The sequence below is a fragment of the Miniopterus natalensis genome, chromosome X (genome assembly GCF_054644295.1).
Source record: "Miniopterus natalensis isolate mMinNat1 chromosome X, mMinNat1.hap1, whole genome shotgun sequence".
Classification (NCBI taxonomy): Eukaryota; Metazoa; Chordata; class Mammalia; order Chiroptera; family Miniopteridae; genus Miniopterus; species Miniopterus natalensis.
The window spans coordinates 88,666,461-88,678,236 of NC_142103.1; positions in this window are offsets into that span (position 1 = coordinate 88,666,461).

Genomic DNA, 11,776 nt, shown 5'->3' on the forward strand with positions numbered 1-11,776 from the left:
TCAGCAGCTTCCCTGACCTGATTTCAACAGGTCTTAAAGTCACTTTCAGTTGTCAAAACTTTTCTAATTACAAAAAGCTACATTTTTCCAATAAATGAAATGTCAAACGCTTTGAGATTGCCTGAGGCAGACTTTTTAAAGTGTCGTGGGTTTTTTTTAAAACTTTCCATTCATGACTGATTCCGTGTCATTAAAGTCCTTATGTATACTGCCATCACCCCCTCATCTTTTTGAACAAATTTTGTCCTAGATTCAGCCTATCGAAGATAAGTTTTACTGTCACTCTTTAAGAATGTCACCGAGAAGTCATTCTACCTTTCTGAGGTAGCTAACTCCGTGATTAGTAGATCTTATGAAAAAAAATCTCCAGTTTAGTCTTTTAACTGAATGCCATGCATTTCCAGGGACATTAAGAGAAAGAGCAAATTAAGAATGTTTTCAGATTTCAGTGTATTTTTTTATTACAAAAATATACTGCAGTGGCTCTGGACTCCACAGTCATCAGATTTTTTGTTGCTTTTCTTTTGTCTTCTTTTGTTTTACATCCCCAGTACTAATTTATCTTAAAACTAGAAATGTGCACCTCTGATCACCTTCATCTTATTGGCCCACCCCCACCCACCTCCAGCCTTCGGTAACCACAAATCTGATCTCTTTTCCTGAATTTGTTTTTTTTGTTTTTGTCTCTGTTTAGATTCCACATACAAGTGAGATCCTACCGTATTTGTCTTTCTCTGACTGACTTATTTCACTTAGCATAATGCCCTCAAGGTCCATCCACTTTGTCACAAATAGCTGAACAATATTCCACTGTACATATATAACACATTTTCTCTACACATTCATCGCTCGATGGACACTTAGGCTGTTTCCATGTCTTGGCTTTTGTAAATAATGTTGCTATGAACATGGGGGTACATATATCTCTTCAACATAGTGTTTTTGTTTCCTTCAGATACATAATCAGAAGTGGAATTGTTGGATCAACAGTCATCAGGTTTGGCTTCTCACCAACGCATACCCAGTCATTAGCTATATATCAGGGATAAATTGCAAAAAAGTCTCCACAGTCCTTCACTTTTCCCAGTTATAGCTTCTACCATGAAAAGATGGAGTCTATTTCCCAGCCCTTGGAATCATAACTGTTCTCATAATTCCTCTTGGCCAAAAGAATGCAGGGAATGTGACATGTGAGTTGAAGTCTAGGCCACAAGGGGCCTTGCTGCTTCAACGCTCACTGCTCTTGGAACCTGACGCTAGTATGTGAACAGACCTGCGTTAGTCTGCTGGAGGTTAAGAGGCCGTGTGAAGAGATGGTTTAGCTACTTCACCCATCCCAGCCAAAGTCCCAGACATAGAAGTGAACCCAGTCAAGAAAACTGAGCCTGAATCAGACCATAAGGGCTGCCATTAGAATGATGGGCCAAATAAGCTATTGTTATTTTAAGCCACTAAATTGTAGGGTATTGTTATGCAGCAAAAGCTAACCAATACAGTGGCCCTTAAGCAGAACACTTAAGCTCACCGGGCTCTGTAAAATGAGGGGACTGAAGAATTTTCTCATTGTAAAAACATTCTCAGTAATATCTTTACCACCCTGTTTATTCCTGAGCATCCAAGTGGAAGGAAACTAAAATGAGATTCACACAATTATATACAGGATTCAAAGTGTTTAGTACGGTATAGTAGGTGAAAATGCTTGTAAACATTAAAGCACTGTGCAAAATTAAGCTGTCATTCTAATTACACACAAATTAGGAGTACAAGTTAGTCTAAGGAATATAAATGAAGACCATCTCCAACGCAGCCTGAAAAATGGTGAAGACGGAACTAATGGTTATTGAACACTTGCAATGATCCTGGTTATTTATATACATTAGCTCATTTAACCTTCAAAACGATCCTATAAAGTAGTGTTATTATCAATCCATCTTACAAATGAGAAAACTAAGGCTTGGCTATAGTAAGTAATTTGCCCAAGTTCAGAGTAAGACATAATAACTCGGGTATGAACACAGGCCTTTGGATGTCAAAGCCTAAGGTATTTCTTTCCTTTCAGTGCTTTAGCTGTTGCCACCCAGCAGAGTGAAACCTAAATTAGTTATCATTAAACATTTTTCTTACTTTTTATTTTTGAATACTTATTTCTCTTATGACAGAAACACATGCCTATGAAAAAACTGTCATAAAAATACTATCCATGCACCTAAGAAGTTATTTTTCCCATTTACTGTTAAATTTGGGGACATTTTCCCCCCATCTATGTTCTCTATACTGGATTTCTCTTTAATCAGGTAAAAAGGCATTATACTTATTATTTTTAAAATCATGTATATAATATATGAACAGATGTTTATTATAAAAAGTCAGGGAAGCGAAAAGATAACAAAATTAAAAGGCATCAATTTGGTGTGTACCCTTCCAAACATATATTACGTAAAAGATTGTAATATATTATTATAAATTATGTGTCTTATATGTATGCAGACGTTATAAATCTTTTATTTTACGTAAATGGAATAATTCTAGACATATTTGCTATATATGTCTTGGAGATCTTTCCATATCAGGACATACAGATCTGCCTCATTTTTTTAAAACTATGCAAAACATGTACCATTTTTTTTTTCAAAATATCCAAATAAAATTTACTGCAACTTCTGTAGAATTGAATTTGTGCTATGAGACATGTTGCATAGAAAACTATTTTAAGCCTCTGAGGAAAAATATCCTTGGTTTAAGATGCAACTGGTTTTGCTTCTTCAGGGAACGGTGAGAGATGATCTCTGGGGAGAGTGAAGGTAGAGAATCGAGAAGCAGAATTTAAGGTTATTTCGTGTGGTCACTGGGGAATTATGTGTCTTGGTTCTTGCAGGCATGTACCATATTTAATTTAACCCTTTTACTATCCATGGACATTTAGATTGTTTACAATACTTTACTGTAATAACATAATCATGCAAATACTTTTTCAAAAAACTGCCTCAACAGATGTAATTAGACAATTACAATTGCAATTATAATTTTGTAAGCACGAGAGCATTTCTACTTGTAGATATGGACATAGTTTTAATTTTCAAAATTGCTTCCAAATTTACTCTCCAAAAAAATACTATTCCAAACAGGGTATGAGGGCCCATTCCCACCATCCTAGTGAATACCAGATATTATGTATATTTTTATTTTTCCTAATCTGATTAGAGACAGATTATTATTGCTTAATTTGCATTTTCGGATTTTAAACAAGCATTAGTCCTTATGTTTATTGGACATTTGATTTTCTTCAATAAATTATTAATGTAGTTCCTGTATTTAATTTTAATTGGATTTTTCTTTTATATATATATATTCACAAAATATTAATTTTTTTATGTATATATTTTAAATATACTCTCAGCCTGTCACTTATCTTTTATTTTGGTTTATGTTATGATTTGATGTACAGAGATGTTAAATTTGCATGTGTTCAAATATGATGCCCAGCCGGGCATGGCTCAGCGGTTGAGCGTCGACCTGGGATCCAGGCGATCGGGGTTCGATTCCTGCTCAGGGCACATGCCCGGGTTGCGGGCTAGATTCCCAGCAGGGGGCGTGCAGGGGGCAGCCGATCAGTGACTCTCTCATCATTGATGTTTCTCTCTCTCTCCCTCTCCTTTCCTCTCTCTGAAATCAATAAAGATTTTTTTTTTTTAAAAAGTACTTACAAATATGTTGATATTTTCCTTTATGGCTTCCAGGTTTTTAAAAATAATTTTTCCCACTCTGAAATTGTGTGTGTGTACTTCTAAGGTTTTTTAACATTTAGATAGTTAATTCATCTGGAATTTATTTATTTTTTATGAATTTCCAGTTTTCATAGCACTATCTTTTATCACCCACCAGCGCCACTATATTTTTATTATTTATTTATTTATTTATTTATTTATTTATTTATTTATTTATTTATTTATAATCCTCACTAGAGGATATGTTTGCTTGTTTTTTAAATGTATTTTTATTGATTTCAGAGAGAGGAAGGGAGAGAGAGAGAGAGAAACATCAATGGGAGAGAGATTGCCTCCAGTATGTGCCCCTACCGGGGATGGAACCCTAAACCTAGGTATGTGCCCTGACTGGGAATCAAACCCGCAACCTTTTGGTGTACTGGACGATGCTCCAACCAACCGAGCCACCTGGCCAGGGCCCAAAGTCTTTTTATTACTTTAGCTTTATAGTATATTTTCTGTCCGAGAGAGCAAGGCCTCCATCATTATTCCTAATTTTCAAACACATCTTTGTTATTCTTGTACATTATCACTGTTACATTAAATTTAGAATCTCCTTATCAAGATTCTAATTGGCGATGCATTAAATTTATAGGTGAAGCCCTGGCCAGTGTGGCTCAGTTGGGCGAGCATCCTCCTGTGCGCTGAAAGGTCGCCAGTTTGGTCCCCATTCAGGGCACATACCCAGATTCGGGGTCCCATCTCCGGGAAGGGCATGTGCAGGAGGCAATGGATCAATGTTTCTCTCTCATATTGATGTTTCTCTCTCTCCCCCTCTCCCTTCCTCTATCTCTCCCTCTCCCTTCCGTTCTCTCTAAAAGCAGTAAAAACATATTAAAAAATTCAAAGTAAAGAAAAATAAATAAATGTAGAGGTAAATTCTGAAGGAAAATGACAGTTCTATGTGGTAGGCAGATTAACGTCCTCCCCCCATGCCCCCACCCCGCCAAGATGCCTGTGCCCTGATGCCTCGAAAAAGAGGAACTAATGTTGCAGGTGGAATGAAGGGTGCTAATCCGCTGACTTTAAGATAGATTTTCCTGGATTACCTGGGTGGGTCAAATGTAATCATAAGGGTCCTTGAAAGTCAAAGATGAAAGCAGAAGAACAGAGTTAGAGGGAAATATGGTTATGGAAGAAGGATCAGAGAGGTGCAATGCTGCTGACTTTGAAGATGAACCAGGCGATGCACTGGCCTCTAGAAGCTTGAGAAGTCACGGAAAATAGACACTCCCCTGGTGCCTCCAAAAAGGAATGCAGCCCTGCTGACACCTTGATTTTAGCCCAGTGAAACCCATGTTGAAATTCTAACCTGCAAAACTGTAAGATAATAAATTTGTGTTGTTTTAAGCCACTAAATTTGTAGTAATTTTTATGGCAGCAATAAAAAAACGAATACACTCTACAATATTGAAATTTCTGTAATAGTTGGGATATTTGTTTGCAAGCAACAGAAATAGACCCTGGCTAACTTAAATGTGAAAGGATTTAAGTGCAGTGATATTATAGATCTTGTAGAACCCTCAAAACTTCAGAAAATCTGGTTCTGGAAGTAAAGTAAGAAGCAAGGGAGGCCAGACAGCAAAATGCATAACTAAAGTTTTTGCATTAGTTAGTGTTAAATTGAAAAATCAGAAACCACGCTGGGTATTCAAGTGGAAGGAATTTAACACAGGGAATTGTTTGCATGGGTATTGGAAGTGCTAAAAGAGCAAAATGAAAAAGGAGACCAGAGAAAAGGGGAGAAGTTACTATACCTAAGAGTGTTAGTCAGAGATCAGTATGATACCACTGCCCTTGGGCTGGAGCCCATGAGCCGCACTCACCATTTCTCTGGTAGTATTGTTGCCAGAAACCTCCTGGGAAAGTGAGAAAAAAGACTTCTCCCCTGCCTTCAAATCTCCCATCATTACTTTCCATCAGCAGAATCTAACAGAAAGCCAGCTAATAAGGGAGTTTGGGGGATGTAGTTTGCAAGGTTTTAATCCCAGCAGTACACAAGAGAGAAGTGAAAAGTGAGTGTAGAGCTGGGAGACAATGGACATGATCTGGCATAGGAAGAGTATGGTTAGCCTAGCAGTTTTTTATTACTAGTTTTTTATTGCTATGTATCAAATTATCACAGATGTAGCACCTTAAAACAACCTACGTTTATTATCTCATAGTTTCTGTGGGTCAGGAGACCCAGTATAGCATAACTGGGTCCTCTGCTCAGGGTCTCACAAGACTTTTTTTTTCCATCTCCTTTTTAATCCTCACCTGAGGATATTTTTTCCATTGTTTTTTCAGAGAGAGTGGAACGGAGAGAGAGTCACATACACACATTGATTGGTTTCTCCCGCACATGCCCCGACTACGGCTGGGGATCAAGCCTGCAACCTCCTGCAACTAAGATATGTGCCCTTGGCTAGAATCGAACCCAGGACCCTTCAGTCTGTGGGCAGATGTTCTAACCACTGAGCAAAACCGGCTAGGGCTCTCACAAGACTTTGATCAAGGTGTTGGCCAGGGCTATGATCTCATCTGAGTCTCCAGGTCTTGGTCCAAGACCACATAGCTGTTGGCAGAATTCAGTGCATTGTGGTTGTGGGATTAAGGTTTCTGCTTTCTCGCTGGCTGGTGGCCAGGGGCTGCTCTCACCTCCTAGAGTTTCTTGCCATGTGGCTCTCTCATAATATATCAGCTTTCTTCTACAAGGCAGCAGGAAGGCCTCTTTAATCTCCTGAGACAGAATTTTATATAATGTAGCATAATCAGGTAGTGACTATCTCCTCACATTTTCATTATTCTATTGGCTAAGAGCAAGTCACAGGTTCTATACACACTGAAAGAGAAGGGATTATTCAAGAGCGTGACTCTTTGGAGGGTCACCTTAAGGTATGTTCATCATAGTTTGGATGTAGATACTGGCACCAGCACCACATACTGCTGGTGCCTATGAATAATTTCTAAACTTCCCTGAATCTTGATATTCAAAATTCAAGGAGTATAGCATTCATTGGCCGAACCCTTGTCATATGCTTCCTCATATCTTCCGTAGAGAATAATAGAGAGTATTTTCCTCCTTTATTTTCCATAATGGTTCCACTAATGCTTCACAAAGTAAAGGATCCCTTCCAAATACAAGGGTGTCTTTTTGGATGGCTGCTTGTTCTCTCTCTCCATTTATTCAGGTCTTTCTCTAGAACAGAGGCGGGGAACCTTTTTTCTGCTAAGGGCCATTTGGATATTTATAACATCATCCACAGGCCATACAAAATTATCAACTTAAAAATTCGCTATGAAAAAAAAACACCTCTTAGATTTATTGAATTTCAAGTCCTGCCTGCAGTTGGCTTGGCAGGGCCAGACCAAATGATTTCTCGGGTCATATATGGCCCCCAGGCCCAACATTCCCCACCCCTGCTCTAGAGTCTAGAACATACTCTAAATCAGCAGTTTTCAACCGGTGTGCTGCAGCATACTGGTGTGCTGTGAGAATTTTTAAAACATGCAATACTGACTATTTGGTCAGGGGCACTGACCTCTTTCCCTTAGATCGTCAAATTAAAAATGACAACAACCAACACAGTAGCTGTCTGGTGTGCATGAATCAAAATTATTCCTATTTTTTGGTCAGACTGACAAAAAATATATTTTTTGGCGTGCCACAGAATTTTAGTAATTAATTCGCGTGCCATGAGATGAAAAAGATTGAAAATGGCTGCTCTAAAGTGTTGTAGTTTTATTCATGCGAGACCTGAATGTTTTTGTCAGATTTTTTTTTTTTAGTCAAGAATCTCAGTTGCAAATGACAGGAACCAGGAAAGATAAGTTAAAAGAAAAAATGCATATTGGCTCAGATATTGAGAAATGCATATTAACTCAGATGGAGCTATTTTTGAGACTCCAAGAGCGTGAGAGCATGAGAGACAGAGATTGTTGGAGGAGGTCATTCAAGGGACACCATTGGTTGATCCGAAAGGTGGACCCCTGCAATCAAAGGCTCTCCCCCTCCTCCCTTTGCATCCTTGGAATGTGGGTTCCAATTGCCTGTCCAACTCTAGAAGCTGCCCCAAGGACACCACCTTGAGAGAGTAAGGTTTTGTTGAGACCATCTAAACAGTATATAGGACCAAGTCCCATTAAGGCCTCTACATAAACTTTTAAGATTCCAGCAGCCAGGTACAGAGATCTGGTCTTGTGGTGCCCAAGACAAGCCTCGTATGTAAGTTCCCTTATTTCTTAAACCTGCCACCCACCAATCTGCAGTGGCCTGCCTCTTCCTTCCATCTCTCCTTGCCCTCTGTGTGCCGGGGGCCAGTTTCAGATTTCACAGGGGAGGCTCCTGAGTTTCCCAACCAATAGAGGTGGAGCTATATACAGCAATCCCTCCAAGAGCAGAAGACCTTCTTCCAGGAGGTAGGAGAATGTGTGTCTTATCTGCATGTAGGTAGTGGATAGTAAAATCCTAATCCCAAAACTTGACTGTGTAAAAATGTAACTTTTAAATCTGATGTGCAAATGAGACAATTTTTCACATTTTAGAGTGATCACTAGAGAAATCCTTTAAATAATAAATGTCTTTAAAATACATTTATTTAAAATAAACTTTCAAATAACCTAAAAAATGTAGCTTTCTTCTTTTCTCCTTAAATATATTTAATTTAGCTATTGAGCCCTTAAAAAGGCAGTCATCAGTATAAAACTTAATCTTGCCCATTCAAGGTAACTCAATCATTTCTAGCTTGAAACTGACTCTTTTGAGTAATTTAGTATTCCCCACCCCTTCTCCTCAGAAATAAGCTAGATTCTTTCTGTGTGACTTGCTATAAATCATGCTTCAAAATGAACAGGGTTTCTAGATACAGAGGTCTTCTCTTTTACTAGAATTGATGGTAATTTAACTTGCTCATCTGGTCTTTGTCATTGAGTTCTGGCATTCACTGCTGAAGTCCATAATCCCATCATGGCCTGTGGTTACCAGGATGTTACTAGGACACAATTCTAATTCTTCTCTATCCTGACCCCAGACACCCTCAGGCCACTGGTGCCCTTTCTCAGACTCTCAGAGGTTTAGAACACTCAGCTGCTTTCCCCACACCAGGCTGATGTGCATGGGCCCCTGTGAGGCGACTTCAGGCACATCTGCTGGGGGACCTCTCTCCGCATCAGTGAGTATCCTCTGTTGTGGTGCCTTGCTAAGTGAGAGGCTTGCAGTCGCCTGACTACCCCTGAAATGGAGAGCACACTTCCTTCCGTCCTCAGATCCCGTCTGAGGCTTGCATTACCCCCTGGACCCATCCTAGAGAGCGGCCAGGCCCCAGTATTCTCTTAGGGATATTCACTGATCTGTAACCCTCTTGTTTCCTCTCCAAATTCCACCCTTTCCTCACCCTAATGGGATCTTTACCTGGTCTGGGGCAGGAATTACTCTTACATCAGCATGCATTCTGACTCACTTTGTTGTTTATGAATAACCCTCATGTTCTACTTCACTTAGGAGGTCATAAAAAGAGTGAAGTGGGGAAAAATGTGCTTTGAAAACTCTAAAGCTCTTTAAAAATATAAGGTGACATTTCAACAAATGTCTTCATAATGGATACCTCCTAGTTTGAACAGCATTTCTTCAAACTTTTATGAAAACAGAAAAAAACAAAGCACTTCACAATTGATGATCTTAAAATCTGAATTTATCAAGTTGTTTGGACATGATATTCTTTTAAAAAATACCTATTTCTCTAGGGCATGATATCTTTTTGAAGAAATTTGTATTAGCTATATAACAGCCGCTGATTTTTCTTCTAGGCATCAAAACTAGTTTTGGGCTTCATTTTTCTTCTTGTGTCACACACAATTAATTATAAGATGACTTCCTCAAAAAACATTGACCACCCTATTAAAATATTCAGGTCACAGACAGACCAAACAGTCCATAGTCTTGAATTAAAATGAAGAAGAAGCCCGGACAGACGTGGCTCAGCAGCTGAGCATCGATCTAGGATCCAGTAGATCGCGGTTCAATTCCCAGTCAGGGCACATGCCCAGGTTGTGGGCTTGATCCCCACTTGGGGGTGTGCAGGAGGCAGCCAATCAGTGACTCTCATCATTGATGTTTCTCTCTCACCCTCTCTCCTGCTCCCTTCCTTTCTCTGAAATCAATAAAGATATGTTTTTTTAAAAAAATGAAGAGGAAAATGTGTGACATTCAATTTGAAATCAGAAATAAGGTGAGCAGGAAATAGCAGAGAGATTGACAGTCCTTTCTCGCTCTTGATATTTATCAGGCTATCCCCTAGGGCAGTTGGACCCACAATGCTTGACATTTTATGCTCCGTCCTTCTATGTTGAATAATTTTACCCTGTTATGATCTGATTTTTTTTTAAAAATCAGATACAGCCTTAAAAAAAAAAATGTTACCCTAAAGAGACTGCATGGAAGGGAAAAGGGCTAGTTGCATCTATCTGCTTTACTTTGATGATGACACCTTATAATAATAATCACTTATATTTATTGAGCATTTACTGTGGGCAAATCACTGTGCTAGATCTTGCACTTATGGATCTAATCATCACAATGACTCCATGAGTTAGGTACTCTCATGCCTCCATTTTATAAATGAGAAAACTAAGACCCAGAGAAAATAAGTGACTTGCCCATGACCAATCCCACAGATGAAATGCTGGGATAATGAGTGTACCTAGCTCATAAGGTTGCTTAAGCATAAAATAAAATATTCCATGTAAAGCAGTCAGAATATTATAGAAGCTAAATGAACATTAGCCATCAGGGTGAAAAAGAGAAAGATCACTGATCTGCAGTGACAGGAAACCCAGTAAAAGCAATAAGAGAATCAAAGATAAGATTCAGAGAGAAAAAAAGAAATACTGGCAATCAAACCCCTGGTTCTAGCTCTTCCCGAGGGCCAGGTACATCCTAGAACTCTGTGAGTCAATAACTATACCTTTCTGATTAAGCTACTGCTATGGCTTGAATGTGTCCTCCAAATTCACATGTTGAATTCCAACTCCCAAAGGTGATGACTTTGTGTGCTTGCAATATTTCATAATAAAAATACATATTTCTAGCATCTAACAATAATTAATATTTTCTGCTGTAAGCTTCCAGACATCTTCTGTGCATATATACATATTTATATACATGCAAATATATAAGTTCAGGTTGTAAACAATATTAAGCTCATAGGCTTCATACCGATCTTTCACTCCACAGTCTCATGAATATCTTTTATGTTAATTTAATCTCTTAATGGCTTATTATACTTCATCTTGCATTTGTATCATAATTTTTAATCAATCTTGTATCATCATATATTTGTTTCCAATATTTCAAAGCTATAATAAATATTATTTTCCAAATGTATTTGTTCAATTATGTGGTTATATTCTTATAAAAAAAATTTTAAGTCAAGATGCTCAGATAAAAGGAATGCACTTTTTAAAGCTTCAATATATATTTCCAGTGAGAGGAAACAAGCTGGTGGCAAAGGTAGCAGCTGTCCCAGCCGCCTCCGGCAACCACATCAAAACCACAACTAAAACTCAGAACCACCGTCACTCAGAGCCTCCTGAGATCCGGCTGCACAGAAGCCCCCGCAACCAGGGAGCTGAGGCAGCACCGAGACCGGGAGGAGGGGCGGGGACGCGGGCGGGGCAGGGCTGGACACCCGGTGTTGCGGGTAAACCCGGGAGGACATCTCGGTGGCGGAGGGTTCCCGGACGAGCCAGGAGTCCCAGCCCCACATCCCACAGCAGGCCCCAGCCCAGGGCTCCAGGGCCGGGAAGAGACGTCCCCACAGCTCCCGGCTGTGAAACCAGCAGGGACTGTCCCCGAGGGTCGCGGAGGCTGCGGGAGCCCCAGCAGCTCCTCTAAAGGGCCGCGCGCGGACTCACTCGGACGCTCCCTCTGAGCCCAGCGCCGGGCAGCGGCCCGAAGGGACCCGGGACACTCGGGGGGGAACTAACCTGCCTGAGATCCGGGTGGGAGGCGGAGGGCGGCTTCCTCCTGGGCA